Below are 15,433 nucleotides of genomic sequence, written 5' to 3'. Positions count from 1 at the left end.
TTTGAAGATTTTTGGGCAAAGTACTAATGTACTTAGTGGGCTGCAACTTTTGAAACATTTCATAATTTGAAGAGCAGTTTATCCAATCATACTGACATGACTTAGAAGGTTTTGAAGTGAAATAACTTCTAAGCATGTTAAAACATTTCATATAATACTCCCTCCGTCCCAAACGAAATGTCATGTTTCCTTTTTTGGCAATACACTCTCTCTCTATACTTAATATTTAAATAATTTCCACCAACCCACTTTATCTACTTTATACACATTTCTTAATCTTCGTGCTGAAAAGAAATAGGACATTTCGTTTGGGACGGAGGGAGTACTTAATTATTTTACGCGCATTTGCACACTCCATTTTGTAACTCGCTGTGATCCCAGACCATTTAGTCACCGACGGATCTCTGTCTCCCGCTGACTTGAACTGAGGGCGTAACCCAGCCAAGTATAATAAACCTCAGAAATTAATCCAGACAGGCCTATCATAACTATGCTCTGGAACACATCCCGTTGAGCACCCTTATAACGCCTCTGGTTAGTGCCCAATGGAGATCAACCCACCGAGTCAGCTAACAAGTGTACACAATTCTCAAATAACGTGTTAGGCTATAAGAGAACCTCAATTAATTCGTTGTGGCGAGCCTTAAACATGTTAGAGTGCACAAAAATATTTTATTGGATAAACAGTTTATATTTCACGAACATTTAAGCTCATTAGCTCAATCATACATTTGAAAAATAAGCCCACTTGTTTAGGCAAAGCCTGTCGTTTAACTTTATCTCTGAATCGGAATAGCAGTGCTAATCCTCTTGATGTTCAAGGCCTACAAGAAATCTATTCTTAATAGGTCTCTTAAATCTAAACTCAAGTCACGGTAAAGTGCTTAACATTCTATGATTCACTTAGCCGGGTTTTCAAAATTTAATGAATAAATAATTGAAAACAATTCTCTTGAGTTAAGAACACCAACAATATTCTTACTCGTCTTTCTTTTGTAATTGGAATTATAAATAACCAATTAAATCATGATGCAATGCATGACTCATTTCATACTCAAGCATATAATAAGTGTTTACTTAAAATATGCACAAACCCAAATAAAAACAAAGGCAGTCCACTGCCGTATCTCCCCCGCTCTGCTCTACTATACTCTACTCTGCTCTGCTTCAACCAGCTCTGCTATCCAGCTCTGGTCTCCCAGCTCTGGTCTTTCAGTTCTGGTCTTCAGCTCTGCTATTCCAGCTCTGCTATCCCAGCTCTTCTAGTCAGCTCTGCTATTCAGCTCTGCTAGTCAGCTCAGCTCTTCAGCTCTGCTCTTCAGCTCTGTTATTCAGCTCTGCTAGTCAGCTCTGCTCTACAAATCTAGCTCTGCTCTGCCCTCTCAATCTGCTCTGCACCTCTCTACTCTTCTCTACTCATCTCTGCTCTGCTCTCATCTCCCTACTCTACTCTCATCTCCCTACTCTGCTCTTATCTTCCTACTCTGCTCTCCTTTCTCAGCCCCAGTACACCTCACGCCGATCACCTCCTTGGCAACGGCGAAGCACCATCACCTTTCTCTGTTTATCCGGCGATCGCAGCAAGCCACGGCCGCTACCCTGACTCTCCTCTCCTCTCCTCCAGATCTGACAGAATCGCGACCTACAGGCCACGCCTTCGCCGAGCCTTAGATCCCCAAATAAGCCACCGATCTCCCTCCCTTTCTCTACCCCTGATTCTCTCTCACTTCGGCGACAAACGACGAGGTTGCCGCCGACAGCAAAAACCCCTCCGACTCGGCACCTCAGACCCAACACAGCCAAAACCAACTCAAAACTCTACCTTTCTTCTTATTCTTTTAACACAGACAGTTTCTATTGCAAGCATATAAACATAACAGAGTATATGCACAGCTCAGATATACATGTATGCGTGTGATTCTTGTTTGTTATGTTTGAAAGATCATTCATTCGATCATGAGTAAGAATAAAAAGGGCAATGGAGTTCATAGATGAAACCTTGGCTTGATGAACTTGGTAGATGTTGGGAAAACTGGTTTGGTGTTGTGTGAATCGAGAATCGAGCTATGGTTGCTGCTTGAATTTGCTGGGCAACTGTTCTTGATGCTCAGTCCGGGGAGTTGAAACGAGAGAGAGAAAGTGAGTGAATTGAGAGAGAGTAATTTCGGTGAACTGCAGAGGAGGTATATTTGAGAAGAGAGAGAACAGTGAGGCGGCGTAGGGGTGAGTGGAAAATATCAGGAAATATCTCCGGATTAAAATATCAGGACTGTAATATTCGTCAGGCTTCGTCGGGCTTTGCTAAATAAATAGCTCGGATAAATGCTTGAATGCTTAATTAAATAAATATGCAATGCATATAAATTTAATAACTAAATTTACAAATGCTTTTGTAAATTATTTTTGTTGGAATTAAAATAAATTCTTTTTCTCAATCCGGCGTGAATAATCTTAAATCTAAGTTCAAAATTATTCTAAACTTAGCTCGAGGAAACGGGGTATTACAGTGACAGCCTTTGATTCATGCGTATTGAATTTCCTTAACATCTTCAATATGTAATCCTTTTGACATAATCATAGCTTTCCAGCCTTCCGATTTCTCATGATATCCATTCCAAGAATCCTTTTAGCTGCACCATGATCTTTCATTTCAAACTCTTGATTCAATCCATCTTTGATTGCTTTGATTTCAGCCTTATCCTTGCTAGCTATCAGCATATCATCTACATATAGTAGCAAGTATGCAACAGTGACTTCATTCATTTTCTTCAGATAAACACAGCTATCATATGCAGATTTTGTAAATCCCATCAACTCCATATGCTCATCAAACCTTTTGTACCATTGCCTTGAAATTTGTTTGAGACCTTATAAACTTTTCTGAAGTAAACACACCTTCATGAACTTCGGGTATATCAGCATTCAACAAAATTTTTGTAACACGATATCCATTCTGCACTCTAACAACACCTGCCATATTAAATATTAAACATAAGATTAGATATTAAATATTCAAGTTATAATTACAAACATAAACTTACCTTGATACAAAAATAACTTACCAACATAAAGTTAAAGTTCAGTACAAAAAATAAAATTTAATTTGTATTTACCTTGATATATACTCAGCCTACAAAACTGTATTATGATAATGTTGGCATCCAATTCGCGTTCTTCAGAGTTTTTCATGAATTCATCAACATAATCATCCCATAGAGTACATGAGATTCTTTTTCCCCTTCAAACAAAAGTTCATTTAAGGAACAACAAAACACAAAAATTGTATTTTATTAATGTAAACAGAATTTGTACAGAATAACTCACTCAGTATCTTCTAGAATGAGATCTAAGAGTTTTTTTTCTTTTCCATCTCGTGTTGTGATTTTCTGTGGATTAGGATTCAAAATAATTCTGCCAATCACATCTGCATACATCAATTCTATTATAAAATGTTGGGAGTAAAAATAGAAATACATAAAAAAAAATCATAAGACTTTTTATAATTACCAATTGGAACAGCTTCCACAATGTTTTCGATGGCTTGAATCTCATCAAAGGATTTGAATGCATAGATGAGTTTAGGAAAACTTTGATTAGTTTCAACTCGCACCTCAGTGTTTCCATAAAAACTAGCTTTATACTTATGTGAAGTGACTCTATACTTGGATATATTATGTGTAATGCCGAAGTTTCGCATAGCATAATGTTCTCCCTCTTGAAACTTAGAGCTGAACTTGGATGCTATAAATTTTGGTGCTGTAAAATGATACCTAGTTCCCTGCTGCATTTCATTATAAAGTGATAAACACTCATTTTGCATGATTTTTATGGTTTATATTCTGTAGTTTAAGTCGATTTTACACCCGTTTCATTATCGTTTAGAGTTTATTGACTATTATTTCGTGATTTCACGTTTGGGTGTAGTTTTGACTGTTTGGATGCAGAATTGAGTGATATTGGAGCATGGAGTGTAAGGAACATGTTGAAGAGAAGAGTTTTGAGAGAATCGAGCCCAAAAATCGAGAAAAGACGAAGATTCTGGAGTCGGGACGGAAAAGGAGCAGTTCGGCGGTCAAAGGGAGTTGACCGCCGAATTTCAGCGTTTTAAGGAGTGAAAACGGCGACCAGAACGGCGATCACCGGCCAGGTCGCCGAAAACCCTGACTGAATTTTGGCCTTCGGTGGAAAAAACGGCAGTCGCCGTTTTCATGAGGAAAAGAGGCCATTTTCGGCGATCAATTCGGCGACCGCCGAACGGGTTGCCGATTTGGTGGCGTGTTTTATTTCCTTCCGCGTTTTTACGATTTTTCAAGTTATTTTCGGTTTAGAACTTGGTTTTTCACCCTAAGACTATAAATAGGTCCTCTTTAGACCTATCTAGGGTTCCCAGCTTTAGTTTTTCAGTTCCCAACTTTCATATTTCAGTTTTATAGCTTTAGAACTTTTTAGCTTTCTAGTTTTCATTGCTTGGATCAAGATTGAAGATTCAAGTCGCTACAATCGTTTTAATTCGGTTTTATACAATTTGTTTTTACAATTGCGTTCAATTTAATTATGTTTATGTTTGATTTTATTATGTCTGGCTAGTCTTTTAATCTGAACCTAGGGTTTGTACATAGCTGATTGATTATGTGTTTTTGACTTATTGATATCAATTTTCCTTCCAACTTGTGATTCATGATTCCTGGTGCATGTTCTCTTGTGAATTATCTGATCAATGATTTACATGTCTAGCTGTTCAGTTTGAGTCTTGAATGCGATAATTGTTCAGCCGATTCAGGAATGCATGATATAGTGTTAGCCTTGAGTCTTGAATGCGATAGGTGAAGCTATAGGAAGCTATTCTTTATGTACTATTTGGAGTTAATTTATTCCTTGGAGTCTTGAATGTGAAAAGGGATTAATTAATCTACGTTCATAGGTGGTCGTTAGAGACGCTTGTGAATAATATAGTGATCTTTCATCAGGGTTGGATTAAAATTGGTAATTGAATCAATAGGTTGAATACATGTAGTTGATTAGTGAAAGTACATCCCTAGGGTCAGAGTTTTCCATATTTTTGAGTTAAGTAATTGTTATTTATATGCTCTTTAATTTTAGTTTGGTTAAATTTAGCTCGTAATTCACCTTCATAATTGTTTACTTGCATACTGTGAGAGTCTGTTTAGGAAGTAGATAGAGTAATTTCGTTTTACAGTCTCTGTGGATACGATACTCTGCTTGCTATTTGCGTACTACAATTACACTGTTTAGTTGCAGTTATTGTTGCTATAAAAATAGTAATCATAAAGTAATAAGTATTTCATTATATTAATGTTATTCTGAAATGAATTATCCATTTTGAAATAGTTTATCAGAATTGAAACTGAGTACTACAGAAACTTCATATGGTCATGAACGAAGAAAGTCAAAGGTGGTATTAGTTTGCATATTTTATTGATGATAGTCATTAGTGTGTTGATTATGCACATACTTACTATGTCAATATATATGTGCTGATTATAATTCATGTTATGCTTGCTTTGTCCTATGATTCATTACTAATATTTCCTATTTGCATATAAGTAGAAATTTAAAAAAGACAATAATTTTAATAAACCTCAAATAATGAGTTCAAGTACAAAAAACAGGTTGCTCTTTGAGTTAGACCCTGAAATCAACAAGACCTTGCGCAATCTAAAGAAGTAGAACGATCAAGTTGAGACAGAAACGATGGCTACTCCAGAGCAAATCCAAATTCGAGCTCTGCAAGAGCAGTTGAAAAAGCTGCTTGATGCACAGGAGACGAGAGAGGCTCAGAAACAACCAGCCATCAATGAAGCGTTCATTCCACAGTATGTGTACCAGGAGCCCCCACGAGTGAACGTCAACAACTTTGAGCTGAAAACGGGTTTGATCACGATGGTCCAACAGAGCCAATATGGTGGACAGGCGATCGAAGACCCTAATGCGCACCTGGCGCATTTCCTGGAGCTGTGTAGCACGGTGAAGATGAATGGTGTCCCTGATGACATTATCCGTCTTCGTCTTTTTCCCTTTTCACTGCGGGATAAGGCGAAGCCGTGGTATCATACGCTGCAGCTGGGAAATAATATCGTGTGGGAGGATTTGGCTCATGCATTCCTACGCAAGTTCCATCCGCCTGGCCTTACATTGAAGTTGAAGATGGACATCGTGCAGTTTCAACAGTACGATGGAGAAAAGCTAGCGGAGACCTGGGAGCGGTATCAGGAGAAGCTCAGAAAGTGCCCAAGCCATGGATTTGATGAAGGCACGCTAGTGATAATGTTCTACAATGCCTGCGGGGAGCGTACAAGGATGCACATGGATACAGCTGCAGGTGGCTCTCTACTTCAGAAGAGCAGTTCTGATGCATGGAACATTATTGATAGTATGGCTTCTACAAGCTACCAATGGCCATCTGAGCGAATACAATTGAAGAAGGTTGCAGCTGCTTCCAGTTCTGATCCTATTGCAGTAATGGTTACTCAACAAGCAGCGATGGTGATGCGTCTTCGACTTTTGGGCCATTTGGCCATATTTTTCTCTTTCTTTTGTTTTGTTTGAGTCGTCTTAGGGAGAAAACAGGTATTCAGGAGGAAGAAGGCTCAGTCAAGGGCATATGCACGAAATGTGGTCAGAATGGGCATTACCGGAACAAAACTATCCAAACTTCCAGAAGTGAAACTTACCAGGAAGAGAGCTCGGCGAAGTACCCCTCAGAACCATTCGAGGCGCGGGAATCTCCGAAGTGTACCACCTGGTGTGAGGCTAACCGAAGGAAGCAGTTGGTAAGGCCATAACAGCAGTCGCAGTCAGCAGAGATGAGCTATACATGAACCAGGAAGTGAGCTCGGCGAAGTACCCCTCAGAACCATTCGAGGCGCGGGAATGTTCGAAGTGTACCACCTGGTATGAGGCCAACCGAAGAAAGAAGCTAGTATGACCATTCCCGTCAACAGCAGTCAGCAGCTGGAGCTATATATGGAAAGACGTGTGGAGGAGATTGCCCGGAAGATTCTGGCGAATTCTAGCAATTGAAGGATCTGGAATAATGTGGAATCAACCCCAAATCCACTGGAGATCCATTAGCTATCAAATCAAATCAAGGATCAAGCTAAATATGGAAGGAAATAATCTGCCAGATTTGGTCTGCCGGCTAGGGTTTACCGAATTGCTATATAAACTCCAGAACGTGCGGCTGGCAGAGGGCAGTTTGATAAGAGTTTGACAGCAGTTTTAGAGGAACGAATTTTTACACTTATACATCAGCTTTTAGTGCTCTTCTAGGTTTAGACTTTTGTTAGTTCACCAAGAAAACAATTTACTTTTAGTTCTTTTATATTTTTCGCACCAAACAATTTTGTTGCTTTTCGTATTTCAATTCCGTTGTGACGAACAAAGCTAAGGTTGTTGCCTTAGGTATTTTTATATCAAGTATTTTAAATTTCCTTTCATTCATGTGTTTATTTTATTTCGCATTTACGTTTTTCAATATGTGTGAGTAGTTCCCTTGGTGAGGTTTAAGGGGTGGAAATAATTGTTGTCAATATGTAAACATTCGTGAGGCATTTGTTCTTTCGGTTGAGTCTCGTGGTTCCGGAAGGATCTGTTCGAAACCATGGACAGTAGGGGCCTAACGGGTGATCTCCGTTCGGTAAAACGCTGTCCGTGTTAAGCAAAGGCCAGGGTATACCAAGGTACAACAATCAGTATGCCCAAGACCGAGTAGCTGAGCAGCGTCAACAAAAGGCGTTGTAGATCCAGAAGGTGGGGAAAGGGTTGATGGGATACAATGCCCTTCCTCAGTCTTGGGCTTTTCTAGAGACTATCCATCAACTGTGACGAGGCATAAAGCCATGGTTATCAAACGAGGAAAGCAATCTCGGCGCCGTAGCATGTCTATGACTGGTCGGCTGACAAAGCCGGAAATAGTTGAGTCCAGGAGGCATGTGTCACTAAAAGCGTGGAGTTGGGGACCTCGGGAGAGAAGGTTGGTGAGGGTCATACTTGGTGAGTAACGGGTATGACTGCTATCTAAGGAGGAGTGAAGCACTGCCTTGTGACCGGGGATTGTGTGACCTTTGGACCAAGTGACTACAATGGACTCAACCATCCTAAGTGTGAAGTATGATCTCTTGAAACGCCCCAATGTCTTTGGGCCACGCTTTGAGTTTATACGGATCATGGACGGATCATCAGTATGCCTATGACCGAAATAAATATTGACAATAGTTATGACCTAACCGAAAACCTTACCCCTTGTTATATTTGATCTTTGTTTAAGTTTACTTGTGCAGATAAACAGGTTGAGACCGTGACAACTCAATTTGTGCACTCGAAGAGTAAAGTAGTTCCTCACTCTCCGTGGGATCGACCCTATACTTGCTGCTAAGACTGTTCTTTGGTTGCGAGCAATAGGAGCGTGTACTGTCCGTCTAGGGCATACACAAGTATTTTGATCGTACCGCACGACGGGTGCGTGTCAGATGGCTACGCAGCAGACAGCAATGGCTACACAGCTGGCAGAGTTGACTACAAAACTTGGTGAGTGGAATGTTGGACGTCCTGAGCAAGCTGTGATAGATCCGTCAGTCATGGAAGATGTAAATTTTGTGAATGGCAGAAATTATGGGAATTTCCAGCGAGGACAACCAGGAATGTATGGCAGAAGTCAACAATTTCAGCAGGGTCATCAGCAATTCCAGCCAGGAGCACGCCCGCATCCTAACCTTTCTTACGGCAATCCGAACAATGCTTTGCAGCCTCCACCTGGATTTTCTGTGTCTAGCGGAGGAGTTATCAATGAGCAAAAGAAAGATTCGATGGAAGACATGATGAAGCAGGTGTTGGGAAAGATAGGTGGTTTGGAAACGAATGTAGGTGCGTGGAAGACCAACATGGAGACCCAAGTGAGTCAAATAGGAAATCATGTTTCATCACTGTCCAAACAAGTGCAGATTTTGGAGACTCAAGTTGGTCAAATTGCCAACCAAGCAGCTGCGCAGCACACACCAGGAAAGTTTCCTAGCAACACTGAGATCAATCCTAAAAATCAGTGTAATGCGATTCATCTAAGGAGTGGGACTCAATATCAAAATCATTCAGAGCTGCAGGATGGAAAAGGAAAAGGTGTAGAGATTGTTGAGGAGGATGATTTGGAGACGATTGTTTGTGATCCGCCGCCTACTTCTAAGGCGTCGAGTTCTTCTGCTGTCAAGGAGCCCATTCCTACTCCTACGTTTCCCAGGCCAGAGTACAAGCCTGTAGCGCCTTTCCCGAATCGCCTGGGAAAGCCAAAGATGGATGAGAAGTTAGCCAAGTTTATGGAGGTATTTTCAAAGCTGCATATCAATATTCCTTTACTTGATGCTTTGAGAGATATGCCAGGCTATGCCAAGTTCCTCAATGATGCAGTCTCCAACAAGAAGAAGTTGGGGAAATATGAGACGATAAATCTTTCCGAGGAATGCAGTGCTGTGCTACAAAGAAAGCTACCATTAAAGCAGAAGGATCCTGGCAGCTTTACTATAGCTTGTGTGATTGGAGGGCAGAATTTCTCCCGTGTTCTTTGTGATTTAGGGGCGAGCATCAATTTGATGCCTCTCTCTATTTTCAACCGGTTGGAGATTGGAGAAATCAAGCCTACATCTATTGCTTTGCAGATGGCAGATCGTTCCCTTACTTATCCCAAGGGAGTTGTGGAGGATGTTCTAGTGCAGGTGGAGCAGTTTATCTTTCCTGCAGATTTCGTAGTATTGGACATGCCGGAGGACAAGAATACTCCATTGATCTTGGGGCGTCCGTTTCTAGCTACGGGCCGTGCGTTGATAGATGTTCAAGAGGGAGATCTGACTTTCCGTGTCAATGATGAGAAGATGACGTTGTCTATCTATGATGCGATGAAGAAGCCAGCTGAACCACAAGTTGAGGATTGCAACCTAATTGATATTATGGTGGATTTTCCTGCAGCTGTAGATGATCCTTTGGAGGAGTGCATCACACAGTCCTTATATCCTTATTCCGATCTTGATGAGGCGTGTGATGAGATTTTAGATTATATTGCAGAGCTGGAGGCCGTTGAGAGCCATCCCATCGATCCTGTGCCCTACATGGATATTCACAAACCTGTTGATGGGGGAAGCAAGTCCACGGAAAAGGGAGCTGATTTTCCTGCGCCAGCTGCAGCTGCAGCTGCACCCAAACTTGAGCTGAAGCCACTTCCTGAGCACTTGAGGTACCAATTTTTGGGTGAGAATAAAACGTTTCCTGTTATTGTGTCTGCTTATTTATCTCCGTTGGAGTTGGAGAAGTTGATGCGAGTGTTGAGGAAATACAAGTCTGCTATAGGATGGTCTATTTCTGACATCAAAGGAATTAGTCCTTCTATTTGCATGCATCGTATTTTATTAGAGCAGGAATACAAACCTAAGGTGCAGCCGCAGCGACGTTTGAATCCGGCGATGCAAGAAGTTGTGAGAAAGGAGGTGCTCAAGTGGTTGGATGCAGGAATCATATATGCCATCTCTGATAGTGAGTGGGTGAGCCCAACTCAAGTTGTCTCTAAGAAGGGAGGCATGACTGTGGTTAAGGATGAGAGAGATGAGCTTATAGCTACGAGGCTAGTCACAGGATGGCGCGTGTGCATTGACTATCGAGCTTTGAATGCAGCCACACGTAAGGATCACTTTCCTTTGCCATTTATTGATCAGATGCTTGACCGCTTGGCAGGATATAAGTACTATTGTTTCTTGGATGGGTACTCGGGCTACAATCAAATTATGATAGCCCCGGAAGATCAGCATAAGACCGCTTTTACTTGTCCCTATGGCATTTTTGCTTTTAGGAGGATATCTTTTGGTCTCTGCAATGCTCCTGCCACTTTTCAACGCTGCATGATGGCGATTTTCCATGGGTTGATTGAAAACATTATGGAGGTATTCATGGATGACTTTTCTGTTTTTGGTTCCTCCTTTGATAATTGTTTGGACAATCTTGCTCAAGTGTTGCAGCGTTGTGAGGAGACGGCACTAGTGCTCAATTGGGAAAAATGTCACTTCATGGTTTGAGAAGGCATTGTTTTGGGGCATAAGGTTTCTGCCCAAGGTTTAGAGGTGGATCGTGCTAAGATCGTGGCTATAGAGAAGTTGCCGCCTCCTACGTCTGTGAAGTCGGTGCGGAGTTTTCTGGGGCATGCAGGATTTTATAGGCGATTCATCAAAGACTTCTCCAAGCTGTCCAAGCCACTTTGTGCTTTGCTAGAGAAGGATGTGAAGTTTGTCTTCACCGATGAGTGCCTCGTCTCCTTTGAGAAGTTGAAAGCTGCACTGACCACTACGCCAGTTTTGATCACGCCGGATTGGAGTGCCCCGTTTGAGTTGATGTGCGATGCTAGCGATTGGGCCGTGGGAGCTGTGTTGGGGCAAAAGAGAGATAAGCTGTTCAAGGTAATTTACTACACAAGTAAAACTTTGGATTCTGCGCAGATGAACTACACTACCACGGAGAAGGAGCTGCTAGCTGTGGTGTATGCTTTTGATAAGTTCCGTTCTTATTTGATTGGAACTCATTCAATTGTCTACACTGATCATGCCGCCATCCGCTACTTGTTCACGAAGAAGGACTCAAAGCCCCGCTTGATTCGTTGGATCTTATTGCTGCAAGAGTTCGATATGGAGATCCGAGATCGAAAGGGATGTGAGAATGTGGTAGCTGACCACTTGTCTCGATTGGAGAATCCGATTGAGGGGGATGATCCGAAGATGGCCATCAATGAGTCTTTTCCCGATGAGCAGATTTGGGCAGTGCTATTTAAGGATCCATGGTATGCCGATTATAGCAACTACTTGGTTATTGGAGCTCTTCCCGAGGGGTTGTCGCACTATCAAAAGAAGAAGTTCCTCCATGATGTCAAGTTTTATTATTGGGAGGATCCTTACCTATACCGGAGATGCGCCGATGGCTTTATTCGGCGATGTGTTAGGGAGCATGAATGGCCAAAGATCATTGAGGAGTGCCATAGCTCACCTAGTGGAGGTCACTTTGCTACCAACCGCACCGCCATGAAGGTAAATCATAGTAGATTCTATTGGCCTTCAATTTTTGCAGATTGCCATGCTTTCGTGAAGTCTTGTGATCGATGCCAACGCATGGGCAACATTACCAAGCGGGATGAGATGCCACAGAACATCATTGTTGAGGTAGAGTTATTTGATGTTTGGGGAATTGACTTCATGGGTCCTTTCCCTCCTTCATGTGGTTTTTCCTATATATTGCTTGCGGTTGAGTATGTATCTAGATGGGTGGAGGCGATCCCGACTGTCACCAATGATTCAAAGGTAGTCATTAAATTCTTGCAAAAGAATATTTTGACTCGATTCAGAGCACCGAGAGCGCTGCTTAGTGATGGGGGTTCGCACTTCAACAACAAGCTGCTAGCAAGTGTTTTGGCGAAGTATGGAGTAAAGCACAAGGTGACGACTACATATCATCCTCAAGCTAATGGGCAGGCAGAGTTGGCAAATCGAGAAATAAAGCAAATTTTGGAGAAGAGTGTCGCCAACAAGAAAGATTGGGCCAAGCACTTGGATGATGCTCTTTGGGCGTATCGCACCGCCTACAAGACTCCAATTGGTATGTCTCCTTATCAACTTGTTTTGGCAAATCCTGTCATTTACCTGTTGAGATAGAGCACAAGGCATATTGGGCGACGAGGAGAATCAATTTGGAGTTCAAGGAGGCCGGTCATACAAGGCGAGATATGTTGACAGAGTTGGATGAGTGGAGGAATGAAGCGTATGAGAGTTCCCGTATCTACAAGGAAAGGGCGAAGAAGTTCCATAATTTGAGTATTCGCACAAAGGAATTGAAGCCGGGACATGAGGTACTCTTGTATGATTCTAAGCTTCGACTTTTTCCTGGCAAGCTGCAGTCTAGATGGAGAGGTCCATATGTGGTTCACAAGAGCAATTGGAATGGGACTTATGAGTTGCTTGCATCGAATGGGTCCACTTTCACTGTTAATGGACATCGCCTCAAACCATACTTCAAAGCAGAGTTGGACCACGACGTAGAAGTGGTCAATTTCATTGATCCGTGATTGTGAGGTATCGTCAAGCTATAGACGTTAATTTTAGCACTTGTTGGGAGGTAACCCAATTTTACGTGCTTTATTAGTTTTTGCTTGTTTTTCTTTGTTTTCGTTTGTCGTTTCTTTCTTCTCGTTTTTACTTAGTTTCTTTTTGTTAGTTTATGTTCGTTTTTTATGTTTTACCTAGTGTGTTTCGTTTTTGCAAAAAAAAAAAAAAAAAAAAAGGGCAAATTTCAAATCGGCGACCTAACCTCGAAAACGGCGACCCAGCTCTAAATTCGGCGACCCAGACGGCGATCGCCGGCCAGGTCGCCGAAAGTCCTGGATGAATTTTACACTTGATACTGAAAAACGGCGATCGCCGTTTTCATGCCCAAAAACGCCGAAATTCGGCGACCTACTCGGCGGTCGCCGAGTCGCGCCAGGTACGTTTTATACGCGATTTTGCCCCTTTTCTCCCACTTTTCACCTAAAACACACACTCAGCACACATAGTAATAAGAATTTCAAAATTTCTTCATCCAATTACTCCCAAACGGCTTTGAATCTTCACAATTCCTTCCGTACATCCACAACCCACATCATTATCTTCCATTCCATCCGATTACTTCGGGTTTTTCATCCACCAAATCGGAAGATTCACGAATTTGGGGTTTTTGCTCAAGAACACTTGAATTTTCGTTTTTCACTCCTAAATCCTCAAGGTATGTGCTTCTAACTCTTAATCTAGTATCATTCCTATGCTATTACTACGTTTCTTTGGTTTGATTGTGGAATTTGTGATAGGTTAGTAGAGCTAGGGTTTCTGGTAGTTTTTTTTTTTTTTGTGAGCTTAATTGTTTAGGGAGTTTGAATCATATGCTTTGTGTTGATGTTTGAACTTATTGATAGATCATTGTTGGTGTTGATGAGTGATGGAATCCACAAGAGCATGCTAGTTCTAGAATTGTTAAGTCTCAAGGGGATATTGTCTTTGCTTTGATTTTGATTGGTCTTTATTTGAATATTATATGTGATGTTGATTGTGGCATTGATAATATTTATGAGGCTTTGTATCTTTTGAAAGACTTAGCATGATGTGGGGGATTATGATAGACGTAAGAAGTTGATTTTTTGTCAAGAGAGATGGAAAGGGGGTGCTAGTTGGCTTGTTTTGAAATCTTGTGGATGTTTACATGGTTTCTAACTAGCAATTAATCCAGGTACCATGGCCCCAAAGAAGCGTAGAACCGCCGGTGCCTCAAGCTCCCGCCAACCGGACGAATATACACGGGAGGACCCCGAGTTTCATGGGGTAGTCCTGATATCCGACGATGATAGGGTCCGGTTTAAGAAGCTTGCCAAGAAGGGGATTGAAATCACGCGGTATGCCGATCACGACCTTCTCCGGGAGATGGGAATTTATGACGACGTGAGAGACTTGTTCTACCATGTGGGGTGGGTCCACATCTTTAACGGTGGATGGCCCACCTATGAACGAGCAACGCTGGAGATTCTAAGCTCGTTGGATCAGTCGGCCTTCAAGGAAAACAGACCGAGAACCATCTCTTTCCAGCTCAACAATATTTGGGAGGCAGATATCGCGGTGACCGAGATCACCACGACACTCAATTGCAGGGTAGGGGGCTACACCGTGCACTCTATTGGTGCCGAGTTCAATGATGGAGCATTCTGGAGAGAAATAGCCCTGCCGAGCGCTGGGTCATTTGTGTCGGGGACGTCGAATGCGGCGGACATAAGAAATCCTGTCCTCAGAATGGTACACCGCATCTTAGCTTATACGGTGTTGGCAAGGAAGGACAACACTCATGTGACGAGGCAGGAGCTGTTCATCATGTGGGGGATGCTCACACGCACCCCAATGGATTTGACTTACATCCTCCTCAAGCAATTGTTTAAGGCATCCAGCGCGACCAGAGGAGTGATTACAATTGGAGGAATGCTCACACCACTTGCCCGCCGTATTTGTCCTGCCGTTGCTCAATGGGATGCGTTGGCAGGTGATACGCTACTCAACGGTCGCCGAATGGTACACATGAGATTCTTGACGAGCGCCCAGCCCCCATTCAAGCTGGTGCAAAGTGATGGCGACCACTTTCCCCTGCCAAACCGACCTCTCACACGTGTGACCGGGCGATTCGAGACCCAGAACTGGCTCATGAACACTGAAGCCCATTTGAGGGTTATTGCAGGGGAGCGGGTCGATGAGCAGGACCTTCAGCAGGAGCAGGTGCATGAGGAGGAAGAACAAGAGGAGCCCGCAGCAGAAGCCGAAGGAGAGCAATGGGGAGCAGGAGCCCATTTTGATGTGACTGACCTCACCGACAGGATGCAGCGGTTGCA

Source organism: Salvia miltiorrhiza, chromosome 3, assembly GCF_028751815.1.
Source record: "Salvia miltiorrhiza cultivar Shanhuang (shh) chromosome 3, IMPLAD_Smil_shh, whole genome shotgun sequence".
In the NCBI taxonomy this organism is placed as follows: Eukaryota; Viridiplantae; Streptophyta; class Magnoliopsida; order Lamiales; family Lamiaceae; genus Salvia; species Salvia miltiorrhiza.
This window is presented reverse-complemented; position numbering follows the sequence as displayed.